The 22,645-nt window shown below is 38.0% G+C and overlaps 1 protein-coding gene across 5 annotated transcripts in view; it reads left to right on the top strand.

Annotated features, from left to right (window-relative positions):
* Positions 1-22,645, top strand: part of LOC144964370 (G-protein coupled receptor 54-like) — a 172,846-nt gene that overhangs the window by 70,421 nt on the left and 79,780 nt on the right. For all 5 annotated transcript variants that reach the window (XM_078898537.1, XM_078898536.1, XM_078898539.1 and 2 more), the window contains exon 3: positions 14,113-14,222. The gene's annotated coding sequence lies outside the window, so the exon portion shown is untranslated. The remainder of the gene's footprint in view (positions 1-14,112; positions 14,223-22,645) is intronic.

The raw sequence follows: 22,645 nt of genomic DNA, 5'->3' as shown, positions 1-22,645 counted from the left end.
TGATGATGATGATGATGATGATGATGGTGAGTGGTGGTGTGGTGGTGGTGGGGTGGGGGATGATGGTGATGATGGGATGATGATGAGATGATGATGATGATGATGATGATATGAGTGTGGTGGTGTGGTGGTGGTGATGATGGTGTGGTGGTGATGATGATGATGATGTGGTGGTGGTGGTGAGATGGTAGGTGGTGATGATGATGGATGATGATGAGTGGTGGTGGTGGGTGATGATGTGTGAGGTTGGTGGTGATAGTGATGATGGTGATGATGATGATGATGATGATGATGGTGGTGGTGGTGGTCGTGGTGATGATGGTGATGGTGGTGATGATGGTGGTGATGATGATGATGATGATGATGATGATGATGATGATGATGATGATAATGATGATGATGATGGTGATGATGATGATGATGATGATGATGATGACAGACCGATTTTACAATGACCGTGTACATTTGTTAACAATTTTAGTGAATCCCTAAGATTGATATTGCCAATTTGAAACTGGAAGAGAGGGGATGGAAACAATCCCAGTATCTTGCGAGGTCCATCGAAGTCCCAGGTTTGAGAATTATCGCCAATATGAGGGTCATTTAAATCGATCGATATTTGGAGGACCAGTTTTCTGGCCTTTGATTTAAATTCTTTTTTAAAAATTTAATTAAGCTTTTATGTAGGGCAAGATCCACTAAATGTGCTCAAAGCGCTTTACAAGGGGTCCCTGATCAAAAGCAACATTTAACATATAGGACGGGACGTGACGCCTGTCAGGCGTTATTACAATTTTTCGGACAGAGACAACATTGTTAACGGCCGGGTACTCATTTTACACCTGAGTACGGTGAGAGAATGTGAATAAAGTGCATTTTCCAAGGACTTAACTATGCGCCGAGAGCGAGGCTCAAACCCAGGACCTTCCGATCCGAAAGCGAGTGTCATACCACTAGACCACATAGCCACGCACGTGATTTTCCAGAGCACGACAGGTGACTGGTTAATTAACTAATGATACAAATTATTGGCATTTTCTGTGTCTCATAATTTGTATGAGACGAAAGGACTCGACAGTCTTCTATCATTGTTGAGTTGATGCCAGGTAAATTATGGGTTGTACAGCCAGGTTATAGGGAGGAAAAACCCAAAAACTAGAGGTGCCTTAAATAAGCCAATAAGATGGAGAGAAAGATATAATGAGTAAATGTGATTCGTATATTATTAGAAGGGAACAACACAAAACAAACGACGTTTCGGTCCTTGGCCTTTGTTTACTTGAGGGAATTAGGGGTTGTTCAGTCGCCACGTAAAAGGGAAGAAAAACAAAAAACTACAGTTGGCTAAATGAGCCAATAAGACAACGATAAGTGAGTAAATGTGACATATATTATAAGGGAACAAACACAAAACCAACGACGTTTCGACCTTTGGCCTTTGGCCTTTGTTTATTTGAGGAAAGCCACCAAAGGCCTAACTAAAGGGCGTTTGTTTTGTGGTGTTCCCTTATAATATATGAATCACATTTACTCACGTTATCTTCCTCTCCATTAATAAGGAAGTAAAGTCGTGACTCACATCAAACCCTCCACTCTTTCGGTTCCTTAAATCCTATGGATTATGCACGTACGTAACAAATCCATCAGAGTACTAATAATGAATAGGTCACGACATAAAGGTGGCATAACTATTTTCGTAGCAGGAAGTGTAGGAAGAGTATTAGAATTACAGGGACGTAGAAGAGCGAGGGTGTATGATCTTTATTGACGAACAGAATATATTTAGACTAGAAAACAAGATGCTATCACTCTGACACCAGACAATGAATTCTACAATTTATGTATTCAGTCCTCCGGAAGGGTGGTTTTACACTTCCAATGAAAAAGGAACCAGTTTTTTACCATCACGCTTTTCTTCCCTTTTCACTGGGACGGACGCAGCGACAATAAATAGATAAATAAGTAAATAAATAAAATTCTCTTTATTCATCCCATATGGGTAATTTTTCTCTAGGGTCTATTCATTCGAAGGGAAGACTGGAATAATCCAGGCGTTAGCCGCAGTGCCCTTCGTATACGAAGTAAAGACCGTACCGCTGAGCCACACGTTGTGTTAATCTAATATGATTGAGCAACGTAGTCTGGCAGTTACTTTCATAGAGCATCTCCACAAATGTGACACCCGCTATTATTTGGTGTGAAAAAGAGACAGAAAAATGACTTATTATTTATTTATTTTTGTTCTTGTTTTGTTTTGTTTGGATTTTTGTTTTTCGTTTTGTTTTGTTTGATTTGTTGTTTGTTTGGGTTTTTTGTTGGGGTTTGTTTTTGTTTTTTTTTTTTTTTTGTTCTTTTTTGTTTTGTTTTGTTTTTTTGTTTTTTTAACTTTTATTTTGTTTGATACATCTACTTTGATGTTAGAAACTAAGGGCTAATCATTGAAAATAACATTGTTTTCTATATATTGTCCAAAAAGATTTCACGTCAAACATCGTCGATTTCCATGACCTATAATTTGGTTTGTGCACGTGAGAATATCTCAGCCGAACTCTGGATTAAAAAAAACATATTTTAAAATTTGGCCAGAAAACTCGTCTTTAAAATATCGATCGATTTAAATAACCCTCATCTTGGCAACAACAAAAAACCAACTCTCAAACCTGGGACTTCACGAAGACCCAAGTTTGAGAGGGATTTTTTTCCAAGATGAGGGTCATTATTTAAAACGATCGATCTTTGAAGGACGAGTTTTCTGGCCAAATTTTAAAGCTGTCAGATTGTCCTCTGGGTTCATTTCTTTTCGTCATAGTAGTCGAGAACAATAGGATTCAGTAGTTTGATGTCACGCACGGCAACGGCCATCTTGGTTCTAAACAAAGAAAACCATTACTTTTTATTCTTCATGCTGGCTAGAACTTTTCATATGTCTTGTGATCATAATGTGTAAAAGTCAAAACATGATCAAATTTATGTTTTTCTTCTTCTGGAAACGCTTTTATGCTTGCCGGAGAAATATTTCATACGGGCGTCCGCCATTGTTCCGATAGTTTAGAGCCAATGTAACTAAGTTACCATGCGTCATTAGGAAGGAAGTGACGTTACGACTGTTGAAGAGTATTTCTTGCAAAGCAAAACAGTCAAACTTCGTGTTTCGATCTCATTAAAAAAAAAAATTAAAAATGAATCCTTCCGAGTCATTAGGCTCACGGAGCCGGAGTTTATCCTCGTTTCCATAGCGTGACACGGACAATAGCAATTGCTTGCTACTCTTTGGATAGGGCGCAAGTCTATCGCAAAGTACTTTCCGCCAAATCTAACATTCACTGCTGGGTAGATAGCGGGGGGGGGGGAGTCAGGAAAAAACCTCGACTGCACCAAGATCCATCTTAGTCTCTTAACGTGTGAAGGGAGTGCTCTACCAACTGAGCTATCGGGACCCGCCCTATCTCATTATATTTTAACAAAGTTCTTTTATTGTTGGGGTCGTATTCATCTCAACATATCACCGTTTCATAAACTTAAATCACATCTATTTGTTTTTTTTAAAAATAGGGTTGGTGTCACATAGCCCAGGTTAAATACTTGAAAATCTTATATAAACTGTACAGCTGTAACTCAGAAAAGTGGGTGGAGCAGGCATTTATGTTGATAGTAACAATAAATGAAGTGAGTTGGAAAGTAGCAGAAGACAGTAGAGAATTTCACGGCGGCGACGGGGGCTCGAACCCGCGAACTTACTGGTACGAGAACTCCGCCTGGCCGGGGAGATCGTGACTCTACTATCTGAGCTATTCACCACTCCAGAAATAAAAAAAATTGGTTTCAAACTCTACGTCTATCTTGAGCCGCTCTCCCCGACTTCTTGAGGTCATGGGTTCAACACACACAAACGCCGCGAAGTTTGTTAAGTTTGCATGTAAGCTTAAGTTTAAGCATTTAAGTTATAGCTCACAAATCGATGTTAAAAAATCAGGTACAAATCACTTGAATCGTTCATGATTGATCTTCATTCCAATTGCTGGAGGGAATTGGTGTGTCTTTAACGGGGTTCAATTTAGTGTAGATTCAGTAACGGAGCATTGTAAGAGCGGAAATGACGTGTCAAAGTTGTCCACCACGACAGGAAGTCGATTGCTATGTGTCTTGTTTTTGGAAGTATTAATCGTTGGAGTTGAATATGTGAACCAACCCCTCTGACGGTATTTTATATTAAAGTACTTTAGAGGTTATTAATTCGTACAATAAGAAAAAGACAAATGCAATTTTTAGGGCACCTAAATCGACATAAATGTATTGAACATCTTGCTCTCACAGGAAAGATAGAAGGTAAAAAGAGTAAAGGTAGACCAAGAAAAACATATTTGAATAGTTTGAACAGCTGGGTGACAAAGAAAGAGAAGAGTAATGTTAGTTTTATGAGGTTATCTGATCAGAGATAAAAAAATAAAGTCAGAGAGATGAATGGCGTACCATGATCACCGATGTCTGGCACAGACTTGGTACCTGAAGAAGAAGAAGAAGAAGAAGAAGAAGAAGAAGAAGAAGAAGAAGAAGAGAAGAAGAAGAAGAAGAAGAAGAAGAAGAAGAAGAAGAAGAAGAAGAAGAAAGAAGAAAAGAAGAACAAGAAAAGAAGAAGAAGAAAGAAGAAGAAAGAAGAAGAAGGAAGAAGAAGAAGAAGAAAGAAGAAGAAGAAGAAGAAGAAGAGAAGAAGAAGAAGAAGAAGAAGAAGAACAAGAAGAAGAAGAAGAAGAAGAAGAAAAAGAAGAAGAACAAGAAGAAGAAGAAGAAGAAGAAGAAGAAGAAGAAGAAGAAGAGGTTGAAAATCGGTCCCTTTGAGTGTGATGGTAGACCAACACCGCTACAAGAAACGGAGGAGCAAATATGAGACGACAACAACAAGACAAGATTTGTTTGGGTGTATTGTACGGTTTATTGTCAAACCCTTGTATATTTTGACATTTTCTTTTTTCAAAATAAAGTTATTGGGGTCTAATTTAATTAAATTAGCAGACTTGTTTAATAATTTAAAGCTATATTTTTGTGGGGACCTTTTGTGATATGATAAATCCGATTATGGTTGAAAATATATTTCTGTCTTTATGTTATAAATCTAGTGACATTAAAGATGATATATGAATAGAAAGATGGATCTTAATGAAATGAGTTTTTCTTATAAATGAATGATGATCCCAGTTACAAATGAATAGATATTGATTTTTACCTGACTGATTTAATCATGATGTGATGATGACAATACGGGATCTACGGGATGTTGTGTTCACTCACTCAATCCTCTCCGGGCCTGCTGGCACGTGTGGCAATGCAAGGGATCTCCACCTGGTCCTGTCAGCAGCTATTCTTGGGGCCATCTCGATGGACAGACCTCTCTGCTTTAGGTCCCTCTCTACGGCACGTCTCCAAGTCTCCTTGGGGCGGCCTCGCTTCCTCTTTCCTTGGGGTGTCCATCGTAGAGCCTTCCTTATCAGTGTTTCATCAGGATGTTGTGTTCGGATTCATGGAGTTCCAGCTCCAAGCTGAGAGTCGTTGCAGTGAGTGTACTTTCGACAGGCCCAGATTTTGATGACATCTTGATGGTGCTCTTCACTGGTCAAGCTGACGTAATAGGGTTGCGTGATGTGATTTCCTTCGTAATGAGGCATAGTAACTGGTTTTAAACTACCGGAGCAATGGCGGATGTCATACTCTCCATCACCGCCCTTATGAAATACTTCTCCGACCAGCATAAAAGTGTATCCAGAGGAGAAAAACAGTATACATCTGATCATATTTGGACTTTTATTCATTCTGATCACATGACATGTGAAAAAGTTATAGCCAGCATGAAGAATTAAAAGTACCGATTTTCTTTGTTTAGAACCAAGCAGCTGGTTGCTGGGCGGACGTGACGTCAGACTATTATATCCTATTATTGGACGGTATGGCAGCAAATGAGGCTTCTAAGTCTTGATGGCGGAATTTGTTTTAATGAAGGGCTACAGATGGTCCCGAGAGTAAGACCGTGGCCTTCGTAAAGTTATGGCCTGACACTGACCAAAAAATGACATCAAAATGCCAGTCTTTTGCCACAAAAGAAAACAAATCGTGAGTTGTATTCAATAGTTCAACCAATGAAATAACTTGTTTCCATGAGCTCTACTAACAACTCACTAGGCGGTGCAAAAAAACAATTAATGACGTCAAACTGCCAGTCCTTTTGGATTTCAGTATCAGGCTATAGATAGAATGCGCTTGGTCAAGGAGTTCACAACATTGCCATCCGGAAGTATAACGGACCAACACACAAACTCTGTGTAACCATGAACTTTTATAGTCTGGTTAATACAGTTTAGTGAGAACAACTCACAAACGCGGATGGCAAAAACAATAACAAAGGCCTGAGTGACGTCATCTGCATACTATCTATAGATAGATGTGTGCTTGAGTGACGTCATCTTCGAACTATCTATAGATAGTATGCAGATGACGTCACTCGGGTCTTTGTTATTGTTTTTGCCATCCGCGTTTGTGAGTTGTTCTCACTAAACTGTATTAACCAGACTATAAAAGTTCATGGTTACACAGAGTTTGTGTGTTGGTCCGTTATACTTCCGGATGGCAATGTTGTGAACTCCTTGGCCAAGCGCATTCTATCTATAGATAGTTCGAAGGTGACGTCACTCAGGTCTTTTTTATTGTTTTTGCCATCCGCGTTTATGAGTAATGCTCACTGAACTGTATTAACCTGACTATTAGCGTTCATGGATACACACAGTTTTGTGTGTTGGTCCGTTATACTTCCGGATGGCAATGTTGTCAGCTTCTTAGCCAAGCGCATACTATCTATAGCAGAAATTGTTTTGTTTGGAAAATCAAAACGATAATGCGGGTTTGATGTTTTTCTCTTTACTCTACTTGTCCATACTCATGTTATTACTCGTGTACAAATGAATACAAAAGAAGTGATTCTACACTCTCCGTTTAATTTCTGTTTTAATTACTACTTTTGTTGACATAGCCTTGAGTCTATTTATTCATGAGATCGTGAGAGAGAAGATCATTACAACTCGTAATGGATTTGTGGCTTGGCCAATGTGCTGTCAAAGTTGCTTATGGCGATGCCATCGGCCAGGTATCCTAATAAAGGAGATTGAAAGTCTGTAAAACAAACTTTTAAATATCAACAAAGCTCACTTAAAACCTTTTTGTTTATTCACCTTAACTACGCCATTCACACATTTCTCATTCGTCCTATCTGATTTATTCATCGTATTTTGTTGATAAAGGGGAAACCCGAAACGTTCAGAGTATCTGTCTTCGTATAATATATTGAAGCTAACAATTCAATACTTATCGATATTTTTTCTCTGTGTTGATAAGATATAATAAGTTTGAAAGTTTATTCAATATTAGGCTTTCGCCAATAGATCACACAATTTAATGACAACAAACATGAAAGTGGGGAAAAAATGGTAAATGGAACCAAAAAATATACTGATACCATTAATAAGGCAAAAAGAACCCAATTTGACATGAACCCTCAATCCATTAAGATAGAATCCGAATTTTGCTGTTTGACAAGCAGTGGGTGGTCCTTTTACGACAAAGATCTAAAAACAATTGTATAGATAGTGTGCGCTTGGCTAAGAAACTCACAACATTGCCATCCGGAAGTATAAGGAACCAACATAGAAAACGATGTGTAACCATGAGCTTTCATAGTCTGGTTAATACAGTTTAGTGAGAATTACTCATAAGCATGGATGGCAAAAAAACAATAACAAAGACCTGAGTGACGTCAACTTTGTTCTATTTATAGGAAACAGTGCCAGAAAAAGCAAGAGACAAAAATACAAGAAATAATAACGATCCTAAGAAATCTTTCTTGCTTTGTCTGGCACCTTTCATACACACTTGTTCAGTTCTTTATCTTACACCGGTGCCAGCTCCTTAATTTCTTACTATCATATTTAAAAATAAAAATACAAATTGATTAACACAAATGTCTTCGTCCTCGTCCTCTCGTGTTCAATGTATGTGTTGTTTGATGCAAGCGTCGTGTTCAATGTATGTGTTGTTTGATGCAAGCGTCGTGTTCAATGTATGTGTTGTTTGACGCAAGCGTCGTGTTCAATGTATGTGTTGTTTGATGCAAGCGTCGTGTCAATTTATGTGTTGTTTGATGCAAGCGTCGTGTTCAATGTATGTGTTGTTTGATGCAAGCGTCGTGTTCAATGTATGTGTTGTTTGATGCAAGCGTCGTGTTCAATGTATGTGTTGTTTGATGCAAGCGTCGTGTTCAATGTATGTGTTGTTTGATGCAAGCGTCGTGTTCAATGTGTGTGTTGTTTGATGCAAGCGTCGTGTTCAATGTATGTCTTGTTTGATGCAAGCGTCGTGTTCAATGTATGTGTTGTTTGACGCAAGCGTCGTGTTCAATGTATGTGTTGTTTGACGTAAGCTTCGTGTTCAATGTATGTGTTGTTTGATGCAAGCGTCGTGTTCAATGTATGTTTTGTTTGATGCAAGCGTCGTGTTCAATGTATGTGTTGTTTGATGCAAGCGTCGTGTTCAATGTATGTGTTGTTTGATGCAAGCGAGGGTTCACATCGTAAAACGCGTACCCTTGTGAAGAATAATATGGGTATAAGAATTGTCCCAACTATCGAGAGCCTCCGTGGAGTAATGGGAGCACGTATGACCGGTAATCAAAAGGTCTGTGGTTCGATCCCCAGTCGAGGTAGACTGATTTTTTGGGATGTTTTTCTTTCTTGTATTTTTCTTTCTTACTTTGTCTGGCACCTTTCATACACAATAGTTCAATTCTATATTTTAAGAAATCCGACTTCCTCCTCAGTAGACGAAAACTGATTTTTTAAGTTATTTTTTATTATTTTCTTTTTTTTTTCTTTCTTCCTTTGTGATTGTTTCATACAAACTTTGTCAGACCCTTATCTTACGGGATGAGTGGATAAGTCATTATACTGTGACCTGGAACGTCCCGGGTTCGAACCCCGTTTCAGCACTTTCGTTTTTTTTTTCCTTGGGCAAGTTTATTAACTCCCCAATTTGCTCACTTTGGACAACATGGGTGATTCCTAATGACATCAGACATCTTGTTTGATGGATTATCTATATTCCTTCGTGGAATGCCTAGGCGACGATATCTTATGACGTCGTGGCGGAAGGGCACAATTAGAATTACTCCACACCAGTGCCTGCTCTGAGCCCTAATTTATCAATTAAATATTTCCTAAGATACTACTCGTCAACCAGTAATTGAGATATTCGAGTGTTTTCTCCGTCGTCAATGCTGATAAATGTGTCAGTGCATGACATAATCAGTCGGAATGTGAACATTTTGGATTTGCATTTTATTGATTTTCTGAAAGAATATTATGCTTCCCAGAGCATTTTAATCTTTATTTGAAGTAAATCGGGTGATTTTTCATGAAGTTATGGTCAGATGTATGGGAAAGGTATCCAGCAACTTTTTCTAAAATTTCATACTTTTTCAACTTGACTAGATGTAAAAAAAATATTTAGAAGTGAAATTAAGCTTTGATGTCTCCCGAAGATGTACAAAAGGAGTTGATTTAATAATTTATGACAACAACTCATTTTTTATATAAATTGACCTTCTAACTAAACTTGGAAATATCTCAGTTCAAACGTTTTCACCATCCGACTGTTTATGTCATTCACTGTAACAAATATAAGACCAATGACAGATCCCCCTTTTTGCTTGGAAAAAGCATTGATCAACAGTTTTAAGATCACTCTCAACAAAAAAAGAATGTCTAAAACACGAGTCTTGTGCGGCTATGTGGTCTAGTAGTATGACACTCGCTTTCGGATCGGAAGGTCCTGGGTTCGAGCCTCGCTCTGCGCATAGTTGATGAGTACGTGGAAAGGACTCTTTACTCACATTCTCTCACCGTACTCAGGTGTAAAATGAGTACCCTGACCGTTAACAGCGGTGTCTCTGTCCGAAAAAAAAATATTAAAATATCGCCTTACAGACGCCATGTCTTGTTCTATATGTTACGTGTAGCTGTTGGTCAGTGACCCTTTGTAAAGCGTTTTGAGCACGTTTAGTGGATATTGCGCTATATAAAAGCTCAAGCTTAAGTCTTCTTCTGACCAGTTAATTGTCGTACTCTGGAAAAACACGTATTTCAGAAACTGGCCAGAAAGTCGTCCTTCAAGTATCTATTAATTGAAATGATTCTTATCTTGGCAAAAACCCTCAACCTGTGGAGATTTCCTTCAGTCTCAGGTTCAAGATTTTTTGCCAAGATGAGGGTCATTTAAATCTATCGATATTTGAAGGATGACGATTCTGGCCAAATTCTTAAATACCTGCTATTCCAGGGTACGACAGTTAACTGGTTAGAAGAAGACTTCACCAAACCCAAGACCTTCCGATCCGAAGGCTTGAGTCATCCGACTAACCATATACAATTAAGAATAAAAAATAGGAAGACACCTATCCAAACTAAATAAACTAACAATTTTCCATACATTTATCTTATCAAATTTTAACTTTTGTCAACTTATTTGCCATTTCTGCTCAAGAGCAAATACCAAGAAAATTGGAAAAATACAAGAACGAGCTGTCAGATTCATCTACAGTAACTATACCGGCACTTACAAAGACGTATTAACAAAGGCTAAAGTTATTCTCCTTGATACCAAGCGAATGCAAATTATGGCAACAGAAACATTCAAAATTCTTCACAAATTATCCCCAAAATGTCTAAAAAATGTAGTAACTTTCAAAGAAAGAAGATATGACCAATAACCAATGCTGTTAATGTCCCAAACATGAAAACAACCCATGTCGGTATACAGTCCTTTCGTTATGCCGTGGAGTAATCTGCCGGAGCACATGAGAACGGAGACAGATTTGAATAGTTTTGAGAGTTTCTCATGACAAAAGTGGCAGCCTCTTAGACTGGTTCAGATCTGTTTTCTGTTCCCTTAATTAAGTATATTTGATATTCAGATTTTATGAAACAGTGAGACATGTCAATTTTTATGTATAAAATATAGTATTTATGTGCAAATAATTTTTTTTAAATTCTTATGTTGGTGAAAAGCCTTAAGGGCTTACTTTTAAATCAAATTTCATTCAGAAGATATACATCATTATATTCTTTTCAAATTATTATTTTTATATTTTGTTGTCATTAATAATAGTTGTTGTTATGTATAAATGATATATGCATAATATGGACAGAACCATGTCTAACTTGTGCCGACTATCTATTTGTCGAGGCAATTAGGGATGCTTTCTTTATTCAGCTGGTGACACAGGCTACGAGACACCGACAGAACCAAACTAGTAATATACTCGACTTGTTAATATGTAACGATGATTATTGGATTAATAATATTGACCATTTGCCTTCGGTGGGTAAAAGTGATCATGACTCACTTCTTATATCGTTAAATCTTTCATCCGCCAAACATCCTTCACATGTTTATTTTGATTATTTCAAAGGTAATTACAACGCTTGTAGAGAAGACCTAAATGCCGTGAATTGGGATACTCTTGAAGGCTACGGTGTGAATGAAGCGTGGTTGTTTTTTAACAACAAACTAAAATGTATAGAATCTAAACACATTCCATTAAGATGTAACAAAAAATTTAGTTCTAATAAACCATTGTGGTTGACAAAAAACGTTAAACGTACAATTAATAAGAAACATAAATTGTATAAGAAATTCAAAAAGTATCCTACAACAGATAATTTTCATAATTATGTCAAGGTTAGAAATAATACCAAATACACGATTCAAAATGCTGTGAAAACGTATGAATGTACATTGGCACACGAATGTAAGAGTAGTCCGAAAGGCTTTTGGAGATACGTAAACAGAAAGTTGAAAAGAAAACCAGGTGTTAGTGTTTTACTGAAAGATGATGGTACCAAGGTTACTTCGGATATAGATATAGCTAATGTTTTAAATAATTATTTTTCATCTGTGTTTGTTCAAGAAGACACTACAAATATACCAACGTTCAATGTTACAAATCAATTAAACGTCCCCGATTTTTATATTACACAAGAAGACATACTTGCAAAATTGTTGAATTTAGACGTGACTAAAAGCACGGGACCCGATTCCTTTCATCCCCGTTTACTGAAAGAAGTGGCCTTTGAAATATTACAGCCGCTATCAACAATATATAATAAGTCTCTTGAATCTGGTACCTTACCCATTGAATGGAAACAAGCCAATGTTACTGCCATTCATAAAAAGGGAAGCAAACTAGATGCTGCAAACTATAGACCCATCAGCTTAACATGCATACTCAGTAAGGTTATGGAGTCTATCTTGAAAGACCGAATAATGGACTTTCTTGAAAGTCATACGATGCTAAACGATAACCAGCATGGTTTTAGATCAAAGAGATCATGCATTACTCAACTTTTACAGGTGATGGAGGATTTTACCAAGTTAATTGATCGTGATCAATGCATTGATGTTGTTTATCTTGATTTCCGCAAGGCTTTTGATTCTGTACCTCATGAGAGATTATTCATTAAACTAAAAACATATGGATTTAAAGGGAATATCTTTAACTGGATTAAAGACTTTCTTAATAATCGAATACAAAGGGTCATTGTCAATGGTGTGGGGTCGGATTTTAAGAATGTAATTAGCGGTGTACCCCAAGGAAGCGTATTGGGACCACTTTTATTTCTTTTATATATAAATGATTTACCATGTGGCATAAATTCAGCCTGCAAACTGTTTGCAGACGATACAAAGATCTATAGTACAACTGAACATCATAACATTCTACAAAATGATATATTTTCACTTTTCAAATGGTCTACAACATGGCATTTGGATTTTAATGTTTCGAAATGTAAGGTATTACATATAGGAAAAATTAATCCATGTCATTATTATTTTACCGATACTTCTATGTCAAATCTACTTTCCGTTGTGCCTTATGAAAAGGATGTGGGAGTTACTTTTGATTCACATTTGAATTTTGATTTACATATTGATAATTGTGTAAGCCGTGCAAACAGAATGATTGGAATATTATATAGAACCTTTATAAGTCTTGATAAAACCACATTTTTATATTTGTATAAATCGCTCGTTCGACCAATTCTAGAATACGGAAATTGCATCTGGAGCCCATTATATAAAAGACAATCTATTAGTATTGAAAGTGTACAGAGGAGAGCTACCAAAAAAATTTATACAATACAGTATTTGTCTTATAAGGAAAGGTTAGAATTTCTTGACTTACCCAGTTTGAAATATAGAAGAATTCGTGGGGATTTAATTCAGGTTTATAGATTGGTACATGGTCTGGATAGGATAGACTTTTCTGATTTTTTTTCATATTCTAATATTACTTTTACTAGAGGGGACAAGTTTAAGATTTTTGTCTCTAGATGCAAAACAAACATAAGACAAAACTGGTTCGGTATTCGTATTGTTCACAAATGGAACAGTTTGAAATTTGAAACAAAGAATGCAAAATCTATGGATTATTTCAAGGTGTTAGTAGACAGGGAATTATATGATGGGAGATTTATATATGACGAATAATACTTGTTTGCTCTGCTGTTGACATGGCTTTCAATCTTGTATGTATATATTATGCATTATTATATTATTATGGTTATCTTCTATACGCGTGTGTATGTGTGTGTGTGTGTGTGTGTGGGTGTGTGTGGTTGTGTGTGCGCTTTGCATGTCACGGTTAAAGATATATGTTTGTACACCACATTAGTACATTTAAGTTGAAATACTATCTTTACCACGTGTATCGTTATTGTAATATTTAATCAATAGATTTATGGCATTACTAATTAATATTAAGGGCATTCAAAGGATCTTATCCTATTTTGCCCTATACCACATGCTATGTTATGTTATGTTATGTATATAACCGACAATAAATAATATATTCATTCATTCATTCATTCATATTCATTCATAAAGAAAATGAAATATTCAAAAGTTAATTTGCATTATTTGACTGCTTATTGCCAATGCCTTAGTTACAGTAACCACCAAAACAATCAATGTTTTGATTTTCATGATCAATTTGTTTTCTTGACTTTGATTTAATTTCAGTGTGTTTGGCAAAGGCTCTAAAAATCCCCAATTTCCTCCTAACCAAGAGAAAACAACCAGAGACCGGGAGAGGATACCGTTAAGAGTGGCCACTCCAGACACCATCCAAGGTAAGCAGATTAGTAGCCAAACAAAGGCCAAGACCACAACAAAACACACTCACCCTAACACCCCAGCACAAACTCGCCAATACCAATATTGAAGCCGCTAAGACCACAACAAAACAGACAAACCCAAAACACCCCAACAACAATAACAACAAAACACACTTACAAAAACACCCAAACAAAAACTCGCCAATACCAATATTGAATCAGCCAAGACCACAACAAAACACACTAACCCAAAACACCTCAACAAATACTCTCCATTACCAATATTGAAGCTGCCAACAACACAACACAACACACTAACCAAAAACACCTCAACAAAAACCCTCCAATGCTAACATTGAAGCCGCCAAAACCACAACAAAACGGCACTGACCCAAAAAAAACGACCCAACAACAACAAAAACACCCTAACACCAACATGGAACCCAAACAACTCGAACTCAAATTCTCCAACACCAACACCGTCTTCTTCTAAAATTAAAAAAAAAACTAATTAAAATTTTGGACACATAACTCGTCCTTCAAGATACATTCTCAACCAGGGGATGTCCCAGGTTTGGTACTTTTTGACAAGATGAGGATTATTCTAATTCAACTGATAATTGAAGGCCGAGCTTCTGGCGATAAGTTGTTTCTTTATCTTTACAGAGTGGCACAGAATAGTCAAAACCAACTACACCAACACTAACACTCCAACATCTATACTCAAACTAAACAATCTAATCCTGAACACTACAGCGGCCCTTATGTTGCTTCTGTCCCATCTTTAGGCTCATTTTTCTCTCGGACAAAAACATTGACTGCGGTACTCTGGAAAATAAACATTTTTATAAATTTGGCCAGAAAACTCGTCCTTCACATATCGATTTAACTGACCCTCATAATGGCAGAAACTCTCAAAAATACAACCCGGGACTTTGCAAGGCCCCAGGTTTGAGAGTTTTTGTCAAGATGAAGGTCATTTAAATCGATCGATATTTCAGGGACGAATTTTCTGGCCAAATTTTTAAATATGGTTTTTTTTCCAGAATACGGCAGTTGAGTCTTGACAGGACACCATAATGATATATTATTACCAAAAAAAAAATTTAAAAGAAAAGCGTTATCAAACAAAACCCCTTCGTTTTCCATCCTTGCCATCTTAACACGCCTGTCTTTATTTACAAATCGTATAACAAGATTTTTTTGTTTTTGCCTTACAATCGGATATAAGGGAAGGTGAAGGTCATTCCAACAAAAACAAGACTTGATCACTTCCTTTATTATTTTGAATATATCCATATTGCATACAATGTACAAAAAAAATAATTTTCTACCGTCAACTGGGTAACGCTGCCTCAAGGGTAAACTTTACCTCTGTGAATTTGAAGCATTTTGAATGCTTTCAGCATTATTACAGTTATAATTTCACCCTATAACAGACGAATTTTTATCAAAGGAAATAAATACCACCAAAACTAAACAATCTCCTATTTGTCCAATATTCAAGAGGAAAAGATTCCCCTTTAGGGAAATTTGCCCCAGTTGACTGTATTGTTTACGCCGAGTGATTGAAATTGGGATGTGGACTTATTTGAAAGTCTGATGATCCAAGTTGGCAGGGGTTTTTTGTTGTAATGGAAATATTCTCAAACCCACGATAAAATAATATAGTTCAAAACAATAATGAGAACATAAGCCCGTAATGGTGTTTGTTTATCAGCAATGGAAATAAGTACAAGTAGGTCGTGGTCCAAATATTTCCTCTCCATTTATTTTGTTATTTATCAAAAATCGGTATATATCTGGCCAAACGTCCCAAAACGGTATTATATCGGGATGGACCAGATGCTAAAAAGTCAAATTAACGTTAAACTGGTCAAAAGTATTAACGTTGGTATGTAGCACTCTAAAATATGATATTCCTTCTCCTCTATAAAGCATACAAACTCAACTTAAGTCTGATATTTCTGGCTACAAATTTCATTTTCAGCATCTTAATCATCCGGACTTAATACCGTTTTGAGATGAGAGGTCACATATTTGGTTTTTGTTCAGTTCTTCAACAACAGTTCAATGAACTTATTAACTAGTTACTGCCGTGCTCTGGAAAAAGCCGTATTTTAAAAATTTGGCTAAAAAACTCGTCCTTCAAATATCGATCGATTTAAATGATCCTCATCTTGGCAAAAACTTTCAAACCTGGGACTTTGTAATGTATTCAGGGAACTCCAGGTTTGAGAGTTTTTGCCAAGATGAGGGTCATTTAAATCGATTGGTAACTGAAGGACGAGTTTTCTGGCCAAATTTTAAAATATGTTGTTGTTTTTTTCCAGAGTATGGCAGTTAACGATTTAATGTGGGACATTGAGGATGCATTGGGCACGTGACAAAGGGAGAATGAAATGAAGATGGGTAAATCTTGCTGGAGGGTCAACTGTCATTGTTTTATATTTCCCTTGTGATTTATCAACTGTGGGTCTGAGAGAGAGGGAGAGGGTTGAGAGGGACAGAGAGAGGGAGAGAGAGGGAGAGAGAGAAGGAGAGAGAGAGAAAGAGAGAGAGGGAGAGAGAGAAAGAGACAAAGGTTGAGAGAGAAAGAGAGAGAGAGAGAGGGAGAAAGAAGGTAAGAGTGAGAGATTGTGAAATTGTTCATGAATTAGAGAGAGAATGGGAAAGAAAGAGAGAGAATGTAAGAGAGACAGTTTTGATTAGTCCATGAAATAGAGAGAAAGAAAGAAAGAGAGAGAGAGAGAGAGAGAAATAATGTAAAGGTGAGAGAGATAATGGGAGGGAGGGAGAAAGCTTGTAAGAGAGAGAGAGACACCGAGAGAGAGAGAGAGAGAGAGAGTTGAATCGTCCATGAAAAAGAGAGAGGGGGAGAAAGAGAGAGAGAGAGAGAGAGACAGAGGAATAGGAAATAATGTAAAAGTGAGAGCGTGTGTAATTGTGTGCATGAAATAGAGAGTTAGAGATAGAGGTAAATAAAGATAGTGGTAGAGAGGGATAGAGGTAGATAGATTTTGATAGAGATAGAGGTAGATAGAGATACATAAAGGTTAATACAGATAGGGTAGGGGTATAGATAAAGTTTATCCCGGTTCCTATAGCGTGAAATGGCCAATAATTGCTGGTTACCCTTTGGATAGTGCACTTGTCTATCACAAAGCACTTTCCGCCAGATGTAATAGACCCAGCTATCCGATCACTGTTGGGTGGACAGGAGGGAAGAAGAAAAAATAAATCTCAACATCATCCGGGTGTGAAACGTGTGCTCTACCAACCGAGCTATCTTGTTCCTCATAGATGATTGACTGGGTGGGGTTATTGACCTCCATAGTGGGCAGGGAGGTATTTACTGTGTCTTTTATCCCCCTGTATCTGGGTGGGGTTCCTGACCTCCCATAGTGAGCAGGGAGGTATTTACTGTGTCTTCTATCCCCCTGTATCTGAGAGGGGTTCCTGACCACCCATAGTGGGCAATGAGGTATTTACTGTGTCTTCTATCCCCCTGTATCTGAGTGGGGTTCCTGACCTCCCATAGTGGGCAGGGAGGTATTCACTGTGTCTTCTATCCCCCTGTATCTGGGTGGGGTTCCTGACCTCCCACAGTGGGCAGGGAGGTATTTACTGTGTCTTCTATCCCCCTGTATCTGGGTGGGGTTCCTGACCTCCCATATTGGGGAGGGAGGTATTTACTGTGTATTCTATCCCCCTGTATCTGGGTGGGGTTCCTGACCTCCCATAGTGGGCAGGGAGGTATTTACTGTGTCTTCTATCCCCCTGTATCTGGGTGGGGTTCCTGACCTCCCATAGTGGGCAGGGAGGTACTAACTGTCTCTTCTATCCCCCTATATCTGTTTTCCAACTTTCTTTCTGTCTTTGTCTTGGAATGAGATTTGGTTTTGTCCCAGCCCAGGCCGGATGCCCTTGCTGAGAGGGAAACAGTCAAATGTATAGATAGTTTTGGGAGATGATATTTTTTTTCCTTGTAAATCATTTCTGTTATGCACTGTATTATGTTTTGTTTAGATATTATATGTGATTTGTAAACATTTGAGTGTATTCCTCTTAGTGGGGACCTGTGCTTGTGTCTGGATGTGACATTGAGGTAATCTCAAGCTAAGTACTTTGATATTGTGCTCTTGGAATCTACATCTGTTTCCTATTTGAACAAATTCCCCTTTGTCTTACCTTTTCTTGGGTGCTTTAATTGTAATTCTGGAACTTTTTACTATCCCATTTCTTCATTTTTACTGGCGCTGATATGACCTTAATATGTTGCAAGCGCCGTAAAACCCATAAAAACAAACAAACATAGATGATCGAGTGGATAAGATATGTGACCCTCTGTCTCAAAACGGTATTATGTCGGGATGATTCAGACCCCAAAAAGTGAATTTAGAGATAGAATGATGAGAAATTGGAGGTCAGAAGTTTTTTCAATGCAAGAAATAATCTTTATACTTCACCATAACGTACAGAAATTAAACCCAAGTTGGATATTTGTGGCTATGAATTCAATTTCCCTCACCGAGTGGATCCCGATATAATACCGCTTTGATACGGTGGGTCACATATTCTATCGTAAGTTTTCCTGATGTCTGTACGTTTCGATTCATACGTGTGCATCAGCAGAGAGATTGGTGTAACTGTAGGTGATGAGACTATGTGGTCTAGTGGTATGGCACTCGATTTCGGATCGGAAGGTCCTGGGTTCGAGCCTCGCTCGGCACATAGTTGAGTCCTTGGAAAAGGCTCTTTACTCATATTCTCTCACCGTACTCAGGTGTAAAATGAGTACCTATCCGTTAACAAGGTTGTCTCTGTCATATCCCGTCATGTCCCGTCCTACATGTTAACTGTTTCTGTTGGCCACAGACCCTTTGTAAAGCGCTTTGAGCACGTTTAGTGGATATTGCACTATATAAAAGCAGTTTATACGATTGGATTCATCCGCTTGCCTATGCTGAAAGCAAACATTGTTGATATTATTGGTTATGAATCCAATGTTATCATTGATGGCCAATCAATGACCCCCCTGTTGTAGATAATATCATCATTTCCAAAAGATGTATTGAATATTTCATAATACAAATAGACATCTTGTCATTTCATTATCTTGATAGAACGAAATTGACGTCACTCAGATCTTTGTCATTGTCTTGGGTTTGTTTGTTTTTGCCGTCAATGTTTACGAGTAATTCTCACTAAATCGTATTAACCAGACTATAGATAGAATGAAGTTGACGTCATTCGGGTCTTTGTTTTTGTTTTTTTTTTGCCATCTATGTTTGTGAGTAGTTCTCACTAGACTGTATTGAGTTCTTGGAAAAGGATCTTTACTCACATTCTCTCGTCGCACTCAATTGTAAAATGAGTACCTGAGTGTCTCTGTCCGAAAAAAAATTGCAATATCGTCTAACAGACGTCATGTCTCGTTCTACATGTTAAGTATTGCTGTTGGTAAGGGACCCTTTGTACAGCGCTTTGGGCACGTTTACTGGATATTGCGCTATTTAAAAGCTAACGTTTTTTAAAAAGTTTGCGCTATAACATTTACTGCTTCAAATTGTAATATTCAATTATATTAGATCTGTCGGAAAGTGATTTTTCGATAGACCAGCGTCGTATCCAAAGGATGGCGATCAATTTTTATTTTCTGTTTCACGCTATAGAAATCTGGATAAGCTCCGGCTTTATGGGCCCAATAGTTCTGAAGGACCATTGAATAGACCCTTGGACAACCACGCCTCTCGGACAAATTGTCATAATGTAAACAATGGCAGTGATTGGTCAACAAATCAAACTACACAGTATTTTACTATTAATAGAATATGTCTCAGTAAAAACCCACTGTTCTACCGCTTGATCAATAAATAGAACGAAGATGACGTCACTCGGATCTTTGTTATTGCTTTTTTGCTATCCATGTTTATGAGTAATTTTCACTAAACTGCATTTACCGGACTATAGATAGTATGTGCTTGGCTAAGAATCTCACAACATTGCCATCCGGAAGTATGGCGGATCAACACACAAAACTCTGTGTAACCTTGAACGTTTATAATCTTGTTAATGTAGTTTAGTGAGAATTACTCATAAACGTTGATAGCAAAAAACATTAACAAAGGCCGGAGTGACGTCAACTTCGATCTAGAGATAGAACGAAGATGACGTTACTTAAGGATTTGTGACTGCCTTTTTTCGATCCATGTCTATGAGTATTTCTCACTAAACTGCATTAACCAGACTATAGATAGTATGCAAATAACGTCACTCAGGCCTTTGTTATGGTTTTTACCATCCGCGTTTGTGAGTTGTTCTCACTAAACTGTATTAACCAGACTATAAAAGTTCATGGTTACACAGAGTTTGTGTGTTGGTCCGTTATACTTCCGGATGGCAATGTTGTGAACTCCTTGGCCAACCGCATTCTATCGATAAAAGTTCAATGTTACACAGAGTTTTGTGTGTTGGTCCCTTATATTCCCGGTGGAAATGTTGTGGGATTCTGAGCCAAGCGCATACTATCTAAATAGTACGAAGTTGACGTCACGTAGGTCTTTGTTATTGCTGTTTGCCATCCGTGCTTATGAGTAATTCTCACTAAACTGTATTAAGCAGACTATTATAAACGTTGTACTTTCGGATGGCAATGTTGTGAGCTTCTTAGCCAAGCGCACAGTATCTAAAGATAGTTCGAAGATGACGTCACTCGGGTCTTTGAGATTGTTTTTTGCCATCCGCGTTTATGAGTAATGCTCACTGAACTGCATTAACCTGACTATAAACGTTCATTGAAAGACATAGTTGTGTGTTGGTCCGTTTTACTTCTGGATGGCAATGTTGTGAGTTTCTTATCCAAGCGCATAGCATCTCTAGATAGCGAAACAAAGACAAAGACCATGTCGTGTTTTTCAGCATTACACGAAACACATCGACTGATGTTTTTCTACACGACCTGAAATCGGAGTTATGGCGGATAAACGTGTATTCCCCAAGGAAGTAATCTAATGGACTGGTATCAGACGATCCATCTGGCTCGGCATCCTCGGGGTCTATTAATCTTTGAAGGAATCGAAAGTCACCCAGAAAGCTCACGATAATCTGGCAGCCGGATACAACTCACCAACACACAAACCTATATGTAACCTTAAACGTTTATAGATAGTTCGAAGATGACAGCACTCAGGTCTTTGTTATTGTTTTTTGCCATCCGCGTTTATGAGTAATGCTCACTGAACTGTATTAACCTGACTATAAACGTCCATGGATACACACAGTTTTGTGTGTTGGTCCGTTATACTTCCGGATGGCGATGTTGTGAGCTTCTTAGCCAAGCGCATACATACTATCTATGCGCTTGGCTAAGAAGCTCATAACATTGCCATCCGGAAGTATAACGGACCAACATATAAAACTGTGTGTATCTATGAACGTTTATAGTCAGGTTAATACTTTTCAGTGAGCATTACTCATAAATGCGGATGGGAAAAAACAATAACAAAGACCTGAGTGACGTCATCTTCGAACTATCTATAGCCTGACGCGAGAACCCTCTCTAGGACTGGCAGTTTGACGTCATTTTTTTTAGGTTTGTGTAGCGTCAAGTGAGTTGTCGTTGGTAGAGCTCAAGGTAACAAGTTATGTCATTGGTTGAACTATTGAATACAACTCACGATTTGTTTTCTTTTGTGGCAAAAGACTGGCATTTTGACGTCATTTTTTTATCAGTATCAGGCCATAACTTTACGAAGGCCACGGTATCAGGCCATAACTTTACGAAGGCCACAGTATCAGGCCATAACTTTACGAAGGCCACGGTATCAGGCCATAACTTTACGAAGGCCACAGTATCAGGCCATAACTTTACGAAGGCCACGGTATCAGGCCATAATTTTACGAAGGCCACAATATCAGGCCATAACTTTACGAAGGCCACGGTATCAGGCCATAACTTTACGAAGGCCACGGTATCAGGCCATAACTTTACGAAGGCCACGGTATCAGGCCATAACTTTACGAAGGCCACGGTATCAGGCCATAACTTTACGAAGGCCACGGTATCAGGCCATAACTTTACGAAGGCCACAGTATCAGGCCATAACTTTACGAAGGCCACAGTATCAGGCCATAACTTTACGAAGGCCACGGTGTCAGGCCATAACTTTACGAAGGCCGCGGTATCAGGCCATAACTTTACGATGGCTACGCTATAACTCACCAACACACATAACTTTGTCGTGTAACCTTAAACGTTTATAGTCTGATTAATACAGTTTAATGTTAACTTTTCATAAAAATGACTGGCTAAAAACAATAACATAGAATTGTGTCAATTTCGTTCTATTTATAGATAGTATGCGCTTGGCTAAGAAGCTCATAACATTGCCATCAGGAGGTATAACGGACCAACACACAAAACTTTGTGTAACCAT

Source organism: Berghia stephanieae, chromosome 2, assembly GCF_034508935.2.
Source record: "Berghia stephanieae isolate SIO BIC M18660-M18661 chromosome 2, UCSD_Bste_1.3, whole genome shotgun sequence".
NCBI lineage: Eukaryota > Metazoa > Mollusca > Gastropoda > Nudibranchia > Aeolidiidae > Berghia > Berghia stephanieae.
Note: the sequence above shows the minus strand (reverse complement) of the source record. Positions and strands in the feature narration are given on the sequence as shown.